The sequence below is a fragment of the Stegostoma tigrinum genome, chromosome 11 (genome assembly GCF_030684315.1).
Source record: "Stegostoma tigrinum isolate sSteTig4 chromosome 11, sSteTig4.hap1, whole genome shotgun sequence".
Taxonomy (NCBI): Eukaryota; Metazoa; Chordata; class Chondrichthyes; order Orectolobiformes; family Stegostomatidae; genus Stegostoma; species Stegostoma tigrinum.
In genome coordinates this window covers 8,949,309-8,963,337 of record NC_081364.1, presented here as the reverse complement: position 1 = coordinate 8,963,337, position 14,029 = coordinate 8,949,309, and the positions used below count along the sequence as shown (strand labels likewise).

General features: G+C 49.0%; 4 non-coding genes across 4 annotated transcripts; all 4 read left to right on the top strand.

Moving 5' to 3' along the window:
• The first annotated feature begins 297 nt into the window (after nt 1–297).
• trnaf-gaa (transfer RNA phenylalanine (anticodon GAA)) lies at nt 298–370 on the top strand. The gene has a single exon. It is a non-coding gene; the product is annotated as a tRNA-Phe (tRNA).
• Nucleotides 371–5,765: 5,395 nt separating this feature from the next.
• On the top strand, nt 5,766–5,838 carry trnaf-gaa (transfer RNA phenylalanine (anticodon GAA)). The gene has a single exon. It is a non-coding gene; the product is annotated as a tRNA-Phe (tRNA).
• Nucleotides 5,839–8,623: 2,785 nt separating this feature from the next.
• Nucleotides 8,624–8,696, top strand: trnaf-gaa (transfer RNA phenylalanine (anticodon GAA)). Its single transcript has one exon. It is a non-coding gene; the product is annotated as a tRNA-Phe (tRNA).
• A 2,785-nt stretch (nt 8,697–11,481) lies between these two features.
• trnaf-gaa (transfer RNA phenylalanine (anticodon GAA)) lies at nt 11,482–11,554 on the top strand. Its single transcript has one exon. It is a non-coding gene; the product is annotated as a tRNA-Phe (tRNA).
• Nucleotides 11,555–14,029: the final 2,475 nt, after the last annotated feature.

The window sequence follows — 14,029 nt, the reverse complement described above, 5'->3', positions numbered from 1 at the left end:
CCCCAAACCGCACCTCCATCTCCTGCCTGCTAACTTCATTCCACCTCCTTGAACTGTCCGTCTTCCCTGGACTGATCTATCCCCTCCCGACATCCCCACCTATACTCTGCTCTCCACCTATCTTCTTTTCTCTGCATCGTCGGTCCGCCTCCCGCTCTCTCGATATTTATTCCAGAACCCTCACCCCATCCCGTCTCTGATGAAGGGTCTCGGCCCGTAACGCCAGCTTTTGAGCTCCTGAGACGCTGCTGCGCTGGACCTGCTGTGTTCAGCCAGCGTCACCAGTCGTCGCCGCCAGCCGAAATAGCTCAGTTGGGGGAGCGTTAGACTGAAGATCTAAAGGTCCCTGGTTCAATCCCGGGTTTCGGCAGAATTGCAAGCTCCTCAATGGCGTCAGCCGTTGTTTAGCCGTCAAGGAGGAGATTGAAGCCTTCCTTCTGCCACTCAGTTTCCTGGCTGAAATATTTCTTTGATCACGCCTCCGAATTTGTTGGCCTCATTCTCCATCGCGCGAGGGCAACAATTGACGAGTCCCTTCTGAACTCAGCTGCCTTTTGCTTCCTGACTCTGTGCTCATTGCTCATCTCATTCACTGCGCATCGAACGTTCTAAAATGGTGAAATAGACACAACTTCAATCCTGCTGTCAAGTTCGTTTTCGGAGACGCTCGCGGACTTGCTGCAATAACAAGACACTGAACATGTGTAGAAAAACACAAATCCTTTTATGACCAAGCAACTCCAAGCTGTGGAGAATCCCTGTACTCAACGCGGAACAGGGTGCACCGTCTCGCAAGTAATTGTCCCCGAGCAGCGGACAGTCCTCGCTTTTTATACTTTACAGAAGACATGATCCAGAAAACAATTTCACAATTTACAAAAGACATGATTCACGAAACAATTACAACAGTCGATAAGGTCAGGATACCAAACAAATATTGCATCAAGAACATAAAACACCGGTATACTGTATCGATTGCTCGTGAAGTAGCTGCTAATGGCAGGAGGCGATTTCGAGTTGTTGTTCGGGACTGATTCTGGTATCAAGTTGCCAGTGTGTCTGGCTAAAACAAAGTCAGTGCACTGGCCCCTTTGTCAGCGACAGACGTTGCATGTTTTAGATGTTTCACACGTTTACAAATTTTCCAAAACGAACCCTATTTGAAACAGTTTGATTCTAATTTCAATTCAGTCAGGCAGCATAAGACAGTGTCTGCATACCGATGTGTGAGAAGATAAGGAGTTACAAAAGCTTTGCCCTGAATTCCTAGCTGGGCAGGAAGCTTCAGGGCAGTGTCTGCATACCACTGCGTAGGTACATAAGAGTTTACTTCTCTCAATGAAAGTCTCTGCATAGGAATCAAATGCCGATGAAAGACTTGAATTTATAGAAGCATAGAAATCAATGGGATGATATCACATGAACAAATCTAAGCTAAATCAAAAATTTATCGACAGCTGTGAAGACAGGTGTCAATTTGAGAGTCAGCAAATCGTTCATGCTGGCCGTGTCATTCAGACTGTCTGTTCCCCCTGTTTCACTCTCATTCACACACTCACTGACTGACTCAGTGACTGACTCAGTATTCACACACTCGCATTTCTGCCTGAAATTCAAGGATGTCAAAAGAGACGAACCCTGAAGGCAATGGCGAATTTGCGGATGGGATGCCCGCAGGCTCAAGAGCGCCTGACTTTTGGTTGATTCGACTGGTGCAGACGTGCACATTTAGGGGATGTGAAGGAGCGCCCGGGAATTGTGGAGCCGGCAGAGTTCTTAACGGTGATTTAAATGGTGGTAGACATGAAACCGAGGCGGAAGCGAACGGTTCAGTTGGGCAAGGCGCATTGGCTTGATCGCAAAGCTGCTGGCATATAGAGTGAAATGATGAAATGGCAGACAGATGGGCATGGCGGACTATTTTAGATTCTGTCGAGTGGAGATGGAGCGAAGTCGGCGAGAGATGATGATGGTGAATTCAGCACAGGCAGGCAGTATAAGAGCACGTTCGGGAACGTGTTGACGACAGGGGCGACGGGTTTCTTGTCATGCCTTGATCGGTGACGAGTGCGCAACGGTCCATGTGCTAAAGAAAAGCAGGCGGTGTCAGAAACCGCTATGGAGATTGAAGTGTGGAAAAGGAACAATAATCAGAGCAGACGTTGTGAAGAGGCGGTGGCTGAAGCACCAGGGGTGCGTGCGTGTGTGTGTGTGTGCTGAGACAAGAATCGGAATGATATGAGGGAATTTAGAATGAAAAGGTTGAAGTCTGTGTCAAATTACCTCCAAACATAATGGGCAAATTGCTGGGGGAGTGAGGGTGCGAGCAAACTACGAGGCTTGGTGCCTTGACAGTGGTGCGACAACCGCCAGCCGAAATGTGGAACCTTGCAGCCCAATGGTATCAATGTGGACTTCACCAGCTTCCAAATCTCCCCTTCCCACACCGCATCCCAAAACCAGCCCAGTTCGTCCCGTCCACCCACTGCGCCACGCAACCAGCTCAGCTCATCCCCTCAACCCACTGCATCCCAAAACCAGTCCAACCTATCTCTGCATTCCCAACCAGTTCTTCCTCTCACCCATCCCTTCCACCCACCGCAAGCAGCGCCTCCATCTCCGACCTGCTAACCTCATCCCACCTCCTTGACCTGTCCGTCTTCCCTGGACTGACCTATCCCCTCCCAACCTTCCCACCTATACTCTCCTCTCCACCTATCTTCTTTTCTCTCCATCTTCGGTCGGCCTCCCCCTCTCTCCAGATCTATTCCAAAACCCTCACCCCATCCCATCTCTGATGAAGGGTCTAGGCCCGCAACGTCAGCTTTTGTGCTCCTGAGACGCTGCTGCGCTGGACTTGCTGTGTTCATCCAGCGTCGCCAGTAATCGCCGCCAGCCGAAATAGCTCAGTTGGGACCGCGTTAAACTGAAGATCTAAAGGTCCCGGGTTTCGGCATAATTGCACGCTCCTCAATGGGGTCAGTCGTGATTTAGCTGTCAAGGAGGAGTTTGAAGCCTTCCTTCTGCAACTCAGTTTCCTGGCTGAAATATTTCTTTGATTACGCCTCCGAATTTGCTGGCCTCATTCTCCATCGCGCGAGGGCAACAATTGACGAGACCCTTCTGAACTCAAGATAATAAAATGTGAGGCTGGATGAACACAGCAGGCCAAGCAGCATCTCAGGAGCACAAAAGCTGACGTTTCGGGCCTAGACCCTTCATCAGAGAGCTCTCTGATGAAGGGTCTAGGCCCGAAACGTCAGCTTTTGTACTCCTGAGATGCTGCTTGGCCTGCTGTGTTCATCCAGCCTCACATTTTATTATCTTGGAATCTCCAGCATCTGCAGTTCCCATTATCTCCCTTCTGAACTCAGCTGCCTTTTGCTTCCTGACTCTGTGCTCATTGCTCATCTCATTCACTGCGCATCGAACGTTCTAAAATGGTGAAATATACACAACTTCAATCCTGCTGTCAAGTTCGTTTTCGGAGACCCTCGCGGACTTGCTGCAATAACAAGACACTGAACATGTTTAGAAAAACACAAATCCTTTTATGACCAAGCAACTCCAAGCTGTGGAGAATCCCTGTACTCAACGCGGAACAGAGTGCACCGTCTCGCAAGTAATTCTCCCCGAGCAGCGGACAGTCCTCGCTTTTTATACTTTACAGAAGACATGATACAGAAAACAATTTCACAATTTACAAAAGACATGATTCACGAAACAATTACAACAGTCGATAAGGTCAGGATACCAAACAAATATTGCATCAAGAACATAAAACACCGGTATACTGTATCGATTGCTCGTGAAGTAGCTGCTAATGGCAGGAGGCGATTTCGAGTTGTTGTCCGGGACTGATTCTGGTATCAAGTTGCCAGTGTGTCTGGCTAAAACAAAGTCAGTGCTCTGGCCCCTTTGTCAGCGACAGACGTTGCATGTTTTAGATGTTTCACACGTTTACAAATTTTCCAAACCGAACCCTATTTGAAACAGTTTGATTCTAATTTCAATTCAGTCAGGCAGCATAAGACAGTGTCTGCATACCGATGTGTGAGAAGATAAGGAGTTACAAAAGCTTTACACTGAATTCCTAGCTGGGCGGGAAGCTTCAGGGCAGTGCCTGCACACCTCTGCGTAGGTAGAAAAGAGTTTACTTCTGTCAACGAAAGTCTCTGCTAAGGAATCAAATGCCGATAAAAGACTTGAATTTATAGAAGCATAGAAATCAATGGGATGATATCACATGAACAAAGCTAAGCTAAATCAAAAATTCATCGGCAGCTGTGAATACAGACGTCAATTTGGAGTCAGCAAATCGTTCATGCTGGCCGTGTCACTCAGACTGCCTGTCTCCCCCTGTTTCACTCTCATTCACTCACTCACTGACTGACTCGGTGACTGACTCAGTATTCACACACTCGCATTTCTGCCTGAAATTCAACGATGTCAAAAGAGACGAACCCTGAAGGCAATGGCGAATTTGCGGATGGGATGCCCGCAGGAACAAGAGCGCCTGACTTTTGGTTGACTCGAGTGTTGCAGACGTGCACATTTAGAGGATGTTAAGGATTGCCCGGGAATTGTGGAGCCGGCAGAGTTCTTAACGGTGACTTAAATGGTGGTAGAACTGAAACCGAGGCGGAAGCGAACGGTTCAGTTGTTCGAGGCGCATTGGCTTGATCGCAAATCTGCTGGGATATAGAGTGAAATGACGAAATGGCAGACAGATGGGCATGGCGGACTACTTTAGATTCTGTCGATTGGAGATGGAGCGAAGTCGGCGAGAGATGCTGATGGTGAATGCAGCACAGGCAGGCAGTATAAGAGCACGTTCGGGAACGCGTTGACGACAGGGGCGACGGGTTTCTTGTCATGCCTTGATCGGTGACGAGTGCGCAACGGTCCATGTGCTAAAGTAAAGCAGGCGGTGTCAAAAACGACTATGGAGATTGAAGCGTTGAAAAGGAACAATAATCAAAGGAGACGGTGTTGAGAGGCCGTGGCTGATGCACCATGTGTGTGTGTATGTGTGTGTGTGTGTGTGTGTGTGTGTGTGTGTGTGTGTGTGAGTGTGTGTGTGAGTGCTTAGGCAAGAATCGGAATGATATGAGGGAATTTATAATGAAAAGGGTGAGGTCTGGATCAAATTACCTCCAAACATAATGGGCAAATGCTGAGGGAGTGAGGATGCGAGCAAACTACGAGGCTTGGTGCCTTGACAGTGGTGCGACCACCGCCAGCCGAAATGTGGGAACCTTGCACCCAATGGTGTCAATGTGGACTTCACCAGCTTCCAAATCTCCGCTTCCCCCACCGCATCCCAAAACCAGCCCAGTTCGTCCCCTGCCCCCACTGCACCACACAACCAGCTCAGCTCTTCCCCTCCACCCAGTGAATCCCAAAACCAGTCCAAGCTATCTGTGCTTCCCCAACCTGTTCTTCTTCTCACCCATCCCTTCCTCCCACCCCAAACCGCACCTCCATCTCCTGCCTGCTAACCTCATTCCACCTCCTTGAACTGTCCGTCTTCCCTGGACTGATCTATCCCCTCCCAACCTCCCCACCTATACTCTGCTCTCCACCTATCTTCTTTTCTCTGCATCGTCGGTCCGCCTCCCGCTCTCTCGATATTTATTCCAGAACCCTCACCCCATCCCATCTCTGATGAAGGGTCTCGGCCCGAAACGCCAGCTTTTGAGCTCCTGAGACGATGCTGCGCTGGACCTGCTGTGTTCATCCAGCGTCACCAGTAATCGCCGCCAGCCGAAATAGCTCAGTTGGGAGAGCGTTAGACTGAAGATCTAAAGGTCCCTGGTTCAATCCCGGGTTTCGGCAGATTTGCACGCTCCTCAATGCGGTCAACCGTTATTTAGCTGTCAAGGAGGAGATTGAAGCCTTCCTTCTGCCACTCAGTTTCCTGGCTGAAATATTTCTTTGATCACGCCCCCGAATTTGTTGGCCTCATTCTCCATCGCGCGAGGGCAACAATTGACGAGACCCTTCTGAACTCAAGATAATAAAATGTGAGGCTGGATGAACACAGCAGGCCAAGCAGCATCTCAGGAGCACAAAAGCTGACGTATCGGGCCTAGACCCTTCATCAGAGAGCTCTCTGATGAAGGGTCTAGGCCCGAAACGTCAGCTTTTGTGCTCCTGAGATGCTGCTTGGCCTGCTGTGTTCATCCAGCCTCACATTTTATTATCTTGGAATCTCCAGCATCTGCAGTTCCCATTATCTCCCTTCTGAACTCAGCTGCCTTTTGCTTCCTGACTCTGTGCTCATTGCTCATCTCATTCACTGCGCATCGAACGTTCTAAAATGGTGAAATATACACAACTTCAATCCTGCTGTCAAGTTCGTTTTCGGAGACCCTCGCGGACTTGCTGCAATAACAAGACACTGAACATGTTTAGAAAAACACAAATCCTTTTATGACCAAGCAACTCCAAGCTGTGGAGAATCCCTGTACTCAACGCGGAACAGAGTGCACCGTCTCGCAAGTAATTCTCCCCGAGCAGCGGACAGTCCTCGCTTTTTATACTTTACAGAAGACATGATACAGAAAACAATTTCACAATTTACAAAAGACATGATTCACGAAACAATTACAACAGTCGATAAGGTTAGGATACCAAACAAATATTGCATCAAGAACATAAAACACCGGTATACTGTATCGATTGCTCGTGAAGTAGCTGCTAATGGCAGGAGGCGATTTCGAGTTGTTGTCCGGGACTGATTCTGGTATCAAGTTGCCAGTGTGTCTGGCTAAAACAAAGTCAGTGCTCTGGCCCCTTTGTCAGCGACAGACGTTGCATGTTTTAGATGTTTCACACGTTTACAAATTTTCCAAACCGAACCCTATTTGAAACAGTTTGATTCTAATTTCAATTCAGTCAGGCAGCATAAGACAGTGTCTGCATACCGATGTGTGAGAAGATAAGGAGTTACAAAAGCTTTACACTGAATTCCTAGCTGGGCGGGAAGCTTCAGGGCAGTGCCTGCACACCTCTGCGTAGGTAGAAAAGAGTTTACTTCTGTCAACGAAAGTCTCTGCTAAGGAATCAAATGCCGATAAAAGACTTGAATTTATAGAAGCATAGAAATCAATGGGATGATATCACATGAACAAAGCTAAGCTAAATCAAAAATTCATCGGCAGCTGTGAATACAGACGTCAATTTGGAGTCAGCAAATCGTTCATGCTGGCCGTGTCACTCAGACTGCCTGTCTCCCCCTGTTTCACTCTCATTCACTCACTCACTGACTGACTCGGTGACTGACTCAGTATTCACACACTCGCATTTCTGCCTGAAATTCAACGATGTCAAAAGAGACGAACCCTGAAGGCAATGGCGAATTTGCGGATGGGATGCCCGCAGGAACAAGAGCGCCTGACTTTTGGTTGACTCGAGTGTTGCAGACGTGCACATTTAGAGGATGTTAAGGAGCGCCCGGGAATTGTGGAGCCGGCAGAGTTCTTCACGGTGACTTAAATGGTGGTAGAACTGAAACCGAGGCGGAAGCGAACGGTTCAGTTGTTCGAGGCGCATTGGCTTGATCGCAAATCTGCTGGGATATAGAGTGAAATGACGAAATGGCAGACAGATGGGCATGGCGGACTACTTTAGATTCTGTCGATTGGAGATGGAGCGAAGTCGGCGAGAGATGCTGATGGTGAATGCAGCACAGGCAGGCAGTATAAGAGCACGTTCGGGAACGCGTTGACGACAGGGGCGACGGGTTTCTTGTCATGCCTTGATCGGTGACGAGTGCGCAACGGTCCATGTGCTAAAGTAAAGCAGGCGGTGTCAAAAACGACTATGGAGATTGAAGCGTTGAAAAGGAACAATAATCAAAGGAGACGGTGTTGAGAGGCCGTGGCTGATGCACCATGTGTGTGTGTATGTGTGTGTGTGTGTGAGTGTGTGTGTGTGTGTGCTTAGGCAAGAATCGGAATGATATGAGGGAATTTATAATGAAAAGGGTGAGGTCTGGATCAAATTACCTCCAAACATGATGGGCAAATGCTGAGGGAGTGAGGATGCGAGCAAACTACGAGGCTTGGTGCCTTGACAGTGGTGCGACAACCGGCAGCCGAAATGTGGGAACCTTGAACCCAATGGTGTCAATGTGAACTTAACCAGATTCCAAATCTCCGCTTCCCCCACCGAATCCCAAAACCAGCCCATTTCGTACCCTGCCCCCACTGAACCACGCAACCAGCTCAGCTCTTCCCCTCCACCCAGTGAATCCCAAAACCAGTCCAAGCTATCTGTGCTTCCCCAACCTGTTCTTCCTCTCACCCATCCCTTCCTCCCACCCCAAACCGCACCTCCATCTCCTGCCTGCTAACTTCATTCCACCTCCTTGAACTGTCCGTCTTCCCTGGACTGATCTATCCCCTCCCGACATCCCCACCTATACTCTGCTCTCCACCTATCTTCTTTTCTCTGCATCGTCGGTCCGCCTCCCGCTCTCTCGATATTTATTCCAGAACCCTCACCCCATCCCGTCTCTGATGAAGGGTCTCGGCCCGTAACGCCAGCTTTTGAGCTCCTGAGACGCTGCTGCGCTGGACCTGCTGTGTTCAGCCAGCGTCACCAGTCGTCGCCGCCAGCCGAAATAGCTCAGTTGGGGGAGCGTTAGACTGAAGATCTAAAGGTCCCTGGTTCCATCCCGGGTTTCGGCAGAATTGCAAGCTCCTCAATGGCGTCAGCCGTTGTTTAGCCGTCAAGGAGGAGATTGAAGCCTTCCTTCTGCCACTCAGTTTCCTGGCTGAAATATTTCTTTGATCACGCCCCCGAATTTGTTGGCCTCATTCTCCATCGCGCGAGGGCAACAATTGACGAGACCCTTCTGAACTCAAGATAATAAAATGTGAGGCTGGATGAACACAGCAGGCCAAGCAGCATCTCAGGAGCACAAAAGCTGACGTATCGGGCCTAGACCCTTCATCAGAGAGCTCTCTGATGAAGGGTCTAGGCCCGAAACGTCAGCTTTTGTGCTCCTGAGATGCTGCTTGGCCTGCTGTGTTCATCCAGCCTCACATTTTATTATCTTGGAATCTCCAGCATCTGCAGTTCCCATTATCTCCCTTCTGAACTCAGCTGCCTTTTGCTTCCTGACTCTGTGCTCATTGCTCATCTCATTCACTGCGCATCGAACGTTCTAAAATGGTGAAATATACACAACTTCAATCCTGCTGTCAAGTTCGTTTTCGGAGACCCTCGCGGACTTGCTGCAATAACAAGACACTGAACATGTTTAGAAAAACACAAATCCTTTTATGACCAAGCAACTCCAAGCTGTGGAGAATCCCTGTACTCAACGCGGAACAGAGTGCACCGTCTCGCAAGTAATTCTCCCCGAGCAGCGGACAGTCCTCGCTTTTTATACTTTACAGAAGACATGATACAGAAAACAATTTCACAATTTACAAAAGACATGATTCACGAAACAATTACAACAGTCGATAAGGTTAGGATACCAAACAAATATTGCATCAAGAACATAAAACACCGGTATACTGTATCGATTGCTCGTGAAGTAGCTGCTAATGGCAGGAGGCGATTTCGAGTTGTTGTCCGGGACTGATTCTGGTATCAAGTTGCCAGTGTGTCTGGCTAAAACAAAGTCAGTGCTCTGGCCCCTTTGTCAGCGACAGACGTTGCATGTTTTAGATGTTTCACACGTTTACAAATTTTCCAAACCGAACCCTATTTGAAACAGTTTGATTCTAATTTCAATTCAGTCAGGCAGCATAAGACAGTGTCTGCATACCGATGTGTGAGAAGATAAGGAGTTACAAAAGCTTTACACTGAATTCCTAGCTGGGCGGGAAGCTTCAGGGCAGTGCCTGCACACCTCTGCGTAGGTAGAAAAGAGTTTACTTCTGTCAACGAAAGTCTCTGCTAAGGAATCAAATGCCGATAAAAGACTTGAATTTATAGAAGCATAGAAATCAATGGGATGATATCACATGAACAAAGCTAAGCTAAATCAAAAATTCATCGGCAGCTGTGAATACAGACGTCAATTTGGAGTCAGCAAATCGTTCATGCTGGCCGTGTCACTCAGACTGCCTGTCTCCCCCTGTTTCACTCTCATTCACTCACTCACTGACTGACTCGGTGACTGACTCAGTATTCACACACTCGCATTTCTGCCTGAAATTCAACGATGTCAAAAGAGACGAACCCTGAAGGCAATGGCGAATTTGCGGATGGGATGCCCGCAGGAACAAGAGCGCCTGACTTTTGGTTGACTCGAGTGTTGCAGACGTGCACATTTAGAGGATGTTAAGGAGCGCCCGGGAATTGTGGAGCCGGCAGAGTTCTTCACGGTGACTTAAATGGTGGTAGAACTGAAACCGAGGCGGAAGCGAACGGTTCAGTTGTTCGAGGCGCATTGGCTTGATCGCAAATCTGCTGGGATATAGAGTGAAATGACGAAATGGCAGACAGATGGGCATGGCGGACTACTTTAGATTCTGTCGATTGGAGATGGAGCGAAGTCGGCGAGAGATGCTGATGGTGAATGCAGCACAGGCAGGCAGTATAAGAGCACGTTCGGGAACGCGTTGACGACAGGGGCGACGGGTTTCTTGTCATGCCTTGATCGGTGACGAGTGCGCAACGGTCCATGTGCTAAAGTAAAGCAGGCGGTGTCAAAAACGACTATGGAGATTGAAGCGTTGAAAAGGAACAATAATCAAAGGAGACGGTGTTGAGAGGCCGTGGCTGATGCACCATGTGTGTGTGTATGTGTGTGTGTGTGTGAGTGTGTGTGTGTGTGTGCTTAGGCAAGAATCGGAATGATATGAGGGAATTTATAATGAAAAGGGTGAGGTCTGGATCAAATTACCTCCAAACATGATGGGCAAATGCTGAGGGAGTGAGGATGCGAGCAAACTACGAGGCTTGGTGCCTTGACAGTGGTGCGACAACCGGCAGCCGAAATGTGGGAACCTTGAACCCAATGGTGTCAATGTGAACTTAACCAGATTCCAAATCTCCGCTTCCCCCACCGAATCCCAAAACCAGCCCATTTCGTACCCTGCCCCCACTGAACCACGCAACCAGCTCAGCTCTTCCCCTCCACCCAGTGAATCCCAAAACCAGTCCAAGCTATCTGTGCTTCCCCAACCTGTTCTTCCTCTCACCCATCCCTTCCTCCCACCCCAAACCGCACCTCCATCTCCTGCCTGCTAACTTCATTCCACCTCCTTGAACTGTCCGTCTTCCCTGGACTGATCTATCCCCTCCCGACATCCCCACCTATACTCTGCTCTCCACCTATCTTCTTTTCTCTGCATCGTCGGTCCGCCTCCCGCTCTCTCGATATTTATTCCAGAACCCTCACCCCATCCCGTCTCTGATGAAGGGTCTCGGCCCGTAACGCCAGCTTTTGAGCTCCTGAGACGCTGCTGCGCTGGACCTGCTGTGTTCAGCCAGCGTCACCAGTCGTCGCCGCCAGCCGAAATAGCTCAGTTGGGGGAGCGTTAGACTGAAGATCTAAAGGTCCCTGGTTCCATCCCGGGTTTCGGCAGAATTGCAAGCTCCTCAATGGCGTCAGCCGTTGTTTAGCCGTCAAGGAGGAGATTGAAGCCTTCCTTCTGCCACTCAGTTTCCTGGCTGAAATATTTCTTTGATCACGCCTCCGAATTTGCTGGCCTCATTCTCCATCGCGCGAGGGCAACAATTGACGAGTCCCTTCTGACCTCAGCTGCCTTTTGCTTCCTGACTCTGTGCTCATTGCTCATCTCATTCACTGCGCATCGAACGTTCTAAAATGGTGAAATAGACACAACTTCAATCCTGCTGTCAAGTTCGTTTTCGGAGACGCTCGCGGACTTGCTGCAATAACAAGACACTGAACATGTGTAGAAAAACACAAATCCTTTTATGACCAAGCAACTCCAAGCTGTGGAGAATCCCTGTACTCAACGCGGAACAGAGTGCACCGTCTCGCAAGTAATTCTCCCCGAGCAGCGGACAGTCCTCGCTTTTTATACTTTACAGAAGACATGAACCAGAAAACAATTTCACAATTTACAAAAGACATGATTCACGAAACAATTACAACAGTCGATAAGGTCAGGATACCAAACAAATATTGCATCAAGAACATAAAACACCGGTATACTGTATCGATTGCTCGTGAAGTAGCTGCTAATGGCAGGAGGCGATTTCGAGTTGTTGTCCGGGACTGATTCTGGTATCAAGTTGCCAGTGTGTCTGGCTAAAACAAAGTCAGTGCTCTGGCCCCTTTGTCAGCGACAGACGTTGCATGTTTTAGATGTTTCACACGTTTACAAATTTTCCAAACCGAACCCTATTTGAAACAGTTTGATTCTAATTTCAATTCAGTCAGGCAGCATAAGACAGTGTCTGCATACCGATGTGTGAGAAGATAAGGAGTTACAAAAGCTTTGCCCTGAATTCCTAGCTGGGCAGGAAGCTTCAGGGCAGTGTCTGCATACCACTGCGTAGGTACATAAGAGTTTACTTCTCTCAATGAAAGTCTCTGCATAGGAATCAAATGCCGATGAAAGACTTGAATTTATAGAAGCATAGAAATCAATGGGATGATATCACATGAACAAATCTAAGCTAAATCAAAAATTTATCGACAGCTGTGAAGACAGGTGTCAATTTGAGAGTCAGCAAATCGTTCATGCTGGCCGTGTCATTCAGACTGTCTGTTCCCCCTGTTTCACTCTCATTCACACACTCACTGACTGACTCAGTGACTGACTCAGTATTCACACACTCGCATTTCTGCCTGAAATTCAAGGATGTCAAAAGAGACGAACCCTGAAGGCAATGGCGAATTTGCGGATGGGATGCCCGCAGGCTCAAGAGCACCTGACTTTTGGTTGATTCGACTGGTGCAGACGTGCACATTTAGGGGATGTGAAGGAGCGCCCGGGAATTGTGGAGCCGGCAGAGTTCTTAACGGTGATTTAAATGGTGGTAGACATGAAACCGAGGCGGAAGCGAACGGTTCAGTTGGGCAAGGCGCATTGGCTTGATCGCAAAGCTGCTGGCATATAGAGTGAAATGATGAAATGGCAGACAGATGGGCATGGCGGACTATTTTAGATTCTGTCGAGTGGAGATGGAGCGAAGTCGGCGAGAGATGATGATGGTGAATTCAGCACAGGCAGGCAGTATAAGAGCACGTTCGGGAACGTGTTGACGACAGGGGCGACGGGTTTCTTGTCATGCCTTGATCGGTGACGAGTGCGCAACGGTCCATGTGCTAAAGAAAAGCAGGCGGTGTCAGAAACCGCTATGGAGATTGAAGTGTGGAAAAGGAACAATAATCAGAGCAGACGTTGTGAAGAGGCGGTGGCTGAAGCACCAGGGGTGCGTGCGTGTGTGTGTGTGTGCTGAGACAAGAATCGGAATGATATGAGGGAATTTAGAATGAAAAGGGTGAAGTCTGGGTCAAATTACCTCCAAACATAATGGGCAAATTGCTGGGGGAGTGAGGGTGCGAGCAAACTACGAGGCTTGGTGCCTTGACAGTGGTGCGACCACCGCCAGCCGAAATGTGGAACCTTGCAGCCCAATGGTATCAATGTGGACTTCACCAGCTTCCAAATCTCCCCTTCCCACACCGCATCCCAAAACCAGCCCAGTTCGTCCCGTCCACCCACTGCGCCACGCAACCAGCTCAGCTCATCCCCTCAACCCACTGCATCCCAAAACCAGTCCAACCTATCTCTGCATTCCCAACCAGTTCTTCCTCTCACCCATCCCTTCCACCCACCGCAAGCAGCGCCTCCATCTCCGACCTACTAACCTCATCCCACCTCCTTGACCTGTCCGTCTTCCCTGGACTGACCTATCCCCTCCCAACCTCCCCACCTATACTCTCCTCTCCACCTATCTTCTTTTCTCTCCATCTTCAGTCGGCCTCCCCCTCTCTCCAGATTTATTCCAGAACCCTCACCCCATCCCATCTCTGATGAAGGGTCCAGGCCCGAAACGTCAGCTTTTGTGCTCCTGAGACGCT